The sequence below is a fragment of the Pinus tabuliformis genome, chromosome 4_1, assembly GCF_031772625.1.
Source record: "Pinus tabuliformis cultivar Carrire ecotype Pingquan chromosome 4_1, CPIR1, whole genome shotgun sequence".
Taxonomy (NCBI): Eukaryota; Viridiplantae; Streptophyta; class Pinopsida; order Pinales; family Pinaceae; genus Pinus; species Pinus tabuliformis.
Window position 1 is genome coordinate 793,976 of NC_142303.1, and position 4,539 is coordinate 798,514.

Genomic DNA, 4,539 nt, shown 5'->3' on the forward strand with positions numbered 1-4,539 from the left:
GTAGAGATTCCTAATTTCAATGATAAGCCTAAAGAAGACCCGACAACCCATATTACCACTTATAACTTGTGGTGCTCTTCCAACTCATTCATGGATGGTAGTTCAAGGTTGCTTATTTTCTAGCAGACTCTTATTGGTGGTGTTTCCAAATGGTACATTGACTTTGAGTGCAACACTTATGATAATTTCATGTCTTTGTCATAAGAATTTGACAATCGCTCTCAATTGCATGTTAGATATGATACTAGAACCGATATTCTCACCAACTTCTATCAGGATACCTCCATCCACATTTATAGTCATATTCATGAGTGGAGAACAAGATGAACTCACTTGAGAACCAAGTTCCTTAATGAATTCTTATTTGAGTGGTTCATAAAGTCCTTCATGTCTAGGATTATTGAATATTTTTCCGTGGTAGGAGCCCAAATTGAGGGGTGAGCCATCATTCCATGCCCATAAGCTTGAGATGGTCTATTCTCAGGTAGGTAACTTATATGAGATCATTTCTATTTCTCTTCCTCATCAACTGATCCTGGGAATTATACACCAAGAAACCATTCCTATGTTGTAGTGGGATCCATCTCTTCTTGAAGAATTTGTGAGACAACCTTTCAAATGGGTCAATGAGTATATGTCATGGTACACTAGCTAGAAAGCCTCCTAATCAGACTCATAATTCTCTTGTTCCCACCAATGAGGTTAACTCTATTCATTCCACATCGAAAAATAACCCTTAGTAATCATGAGGTAAGAGGAAAGAGAAATAATCTAAACCTTTGAGTTAGGAACAAGGAGCATCGTAAACCATAGAGAATGTTGGGGTTGGCTCAAAAGAGAAGAAGAAGAAAATCCATCTTCCCTGTAAGATTTGTGGGGAAGACCATCTCAATCATTAGTGCCTCTCAATGGATGAGATTCATTGATAATTCATTCAACAGTTTGTTGCTTGTCAACTTGTTGCCTTGACAAGTCCATTTCGAACCTAGCAACAACACATGGTTATTAATCCTCCACCATTTAATGAAGGGTGAAGTTTTGAAAATTTTATTTAAGTTTTTATCGAAATAATTTAGTAAAGTGTTATAAACCCTAAACCTTAAACCCTAAAACCAAAACCCTAAACCATAAACTCTAAACCCTAAGAATTTTACAAAAATTTAAAAACTCTTTTGTAACATTTATTTAAGTGTTCATTAAAAGCATTTATTGAATTATTATAAACCCTAAACCCTAAATCCCAAAACCTAAACCCTAAGCATTTTATAACCTTTTAAAAAGTGTTTTGTAAATTATATTTAAGTGTTTATTAAAAGCATTTACTAAAGTGTTATAAACCCTAAACCTTAAGCCCCTAAACCCAAACCGTAAACCCTACACCCTAAACCCTAATCCCTAACCCCTAAACCCTAAATCATAAATTGTTTCGTAACTTTTATTTAAGTGTTTATTATAATCATTTACTAAAGTGTTATAAACCTAAAACCGTGAACCATAAACCCTAAACCCCAAACCCTAAACCCTAAACCCTACACCTAAGCATTTAATAACATTTTAAAAGTGTTTTGTAACTTTTACTTAAGTTTTTATTAAAATCATTTACTAAAATGTTATAAACCCTAAACTCTAAATCCCAAACCCTAATACCTAAGCCCTAAGTATTTTATAACATTTTAACAAGCATTTCGTAGCTTTTTTTAACTGTTTATTAAAATCATTTACTAAAGTGTTATAAGCTCTAATGTTAGGTCCCTAAAATACTAGTGATTCCCCAATTGCTATTTTCATTGTAGCCCTTATTGTTATTGTTGTATCCCTATTGGCTCCATATTATTATTATTGTGCCCCATAGAAGCCCACTATTGTTATTTGTTGTGCCTTTATATTATTATTGTTATATCATCTTTGATTATATTGTCACCCCTCACTCCTATACATAGCAAGGAGGTTTTGTCATTTTCATTATCCAAGAATTGCTCATTTTTCATTTGCATTAAACCCTAAACCACAAACCCAAAACCCTAAATGCTAATCCCTAAGATCTAAACCCTAAGAATTTTATAACATTTTAAAAATCTTTTTGTAACTTTTTCTAAGTACTTATTACAAGAATTTACTGAAGTGTTATAAACCCTAAACCCTAATCATTTTATAACATTTTAAAAAGCGTTTTGTAACTCTTTTTGAGTGTTTATTAAAAGCATTAACTAAAATGTTATAAACCCTAAACCCTAGAATTTTATGAAATTTTAATAAGTGTTTCATATATTTTATTTTAGTGTTTATTAAAAGAATTTTCTGAGGTCTTATAAACCCAAAACCCTAAATTCTAAACCCTAAGCCCCAAAGCCCAAATGCTAATCCCTAAGAATTTCATAACCTTTTAAAAACAGTTTTGTAAATTTTATTCTAGTGTTTATTAAAATAATTTACTAAAGTGTTATAAACCCTAAACCATAATCCCTAAACCTTAAACCCTAAATCCTACATTCTAAACCCTAAATCATAAGCATTTTATAACATTATAAAAAAGCATTTTGTAACTTTTTTCTAATTGTTCATTAAAAGCACTTACTAAAGTGTTATAAACCCTAAACCCTAGACCCTGAAAGCTAAATCCCAAACCCTAAACCCTCATCCCTAAACCCCAAACCCTAAACGCTAAACCGTAAGCATTTTATAACATTTTAAAAGGTGTTTTGTAACTTTTATTTAAGTGTTTATTAAAATCATTTACTAAAGTCTTATAAACCCTAAACGCTAAACCCTAAACCCTAAACCCTAATCCCTAAACCCGAAACCCTATACACTAAACCCTATACGCATTTTAAAAATCATTTTGTAACTTTTATTTAAGTGTTTATTAAAAGCCTCTACTAAAGTGTTATAAACCCAAAACCTTAAACCCTAAGAATTTTATAACATTTTAACAATCATTTTATAACTTTTTTTAAGTGCCTATTAAGATAATTTACCAAAGTGTTATATACTCAAAACCCTAAGCCCTAAACCCTGAACCCTAAGCATTTTATAACATTTTACCCCCCAAAGCCTAATCCCTAAAACCTAAACCCTCATCATTTAATAATATTTAAACCCTAAAACTTAAGTATTTTATAAGATTTTAATAAGTATTTTGCAACATTTTTAAATATATATTATAATAATTTGCTAAAATGTTTTAAACCATAAAATATAAACAATAAACCCTAAGCATTTTACAACATTTTAAACCCTAAACAGTAAGCATTTTATAACATTTTAGAAATTGTCTTGTAATTTTATTTTAAGTGTTTGTTAAGAGAATTTATTAAATTCTTATAAACCCTAAACCCTAAAACATAAACCATAAACTGCAAACCCTAAACATTAAACCCTAAAACATAAACCATAAACTGCAAACCCTAAACATTAAACCCTAAACCCTAAGCATATTATAACATTTTAAAAATTATTTTGTAACTTTTCTTATAAGTTTTTATTAAAAGCATTTACTAAAGTGTTATAATTGTAAATTGTAAAACCTAAACATTTTATAAAATTTTAACAAGCATCTTATAACTTTTTTTAAGTGTTTATTAAAATCATTTACTATAGAGTTATAAACCATAAACTATAAACCCTAATCGTTTTATAACATTTTAAACCCTAAACCCTAAACAGTAAAACCTCAAAATTTTAAAAAAATTTTAAAATCCATTTGTAACTTTTTTTTAAGGGTTTATAAAAATCATTTACTGAAGTGTTATAAACCCTAAACCCTTAGCATTTTATAACAGTTTAAACCATAAACCCTAAACCCTCATCATTTAATGACATTTTAAGAAGATTTTTGTAACTTTTTTAAAGTGTTTATTAAAAGAATTTAGTAAACTTTTATAAACCCTAAAACCTAAGCATTTTATAGCATTTTAAACCCCAAACCCTAAACTCTAATCCACAATTATTTTATAACATTTTAACAAGAATTTTGTTACTTTTTTTAAGTTTTTCTTAAAAGAATTTACTGAACTGTTATAAACCCTAAACCTTAAGCATTTTATAACATTTTAACAAGCATTTTGTAACTTTCTTTAAGTGCTTATTAAAAGAATTTACTAAGCTATTATAAACCCCAAACCCAAAAACCTAAACCCTAAACCCTAAGCATTTTATAACATTTTAAAAGCATTTTGTAGCTTTTTTAAAGAATTTATTAAAACCATTTACTAAAGTGTTATAAACCCTAAACCCTAACCGTTTTATAAAATTGTAACAAGTGTTTCGTATATTGTATTTAAGTGTTTATTAAAATCATTTGCTGAGGTGTTATAACCCAAAATAGAAAACCATAAATGCTAAACCCTAAACCCCAAACCCCAAACCCTAAACCCTAAACCTTTTATAACCTTTTAAAAAAGGTTTTCTAACCTTTATCTAACTGTTTATTAAAAGAATTTAGTAAAGTATAATAAAACCTAAAACCTTATCCCTAAACCTTAAACCCCAAACACTACATCCTAAACCCTAAACCCTAGACCCTCAACCCTAAATCCCAAA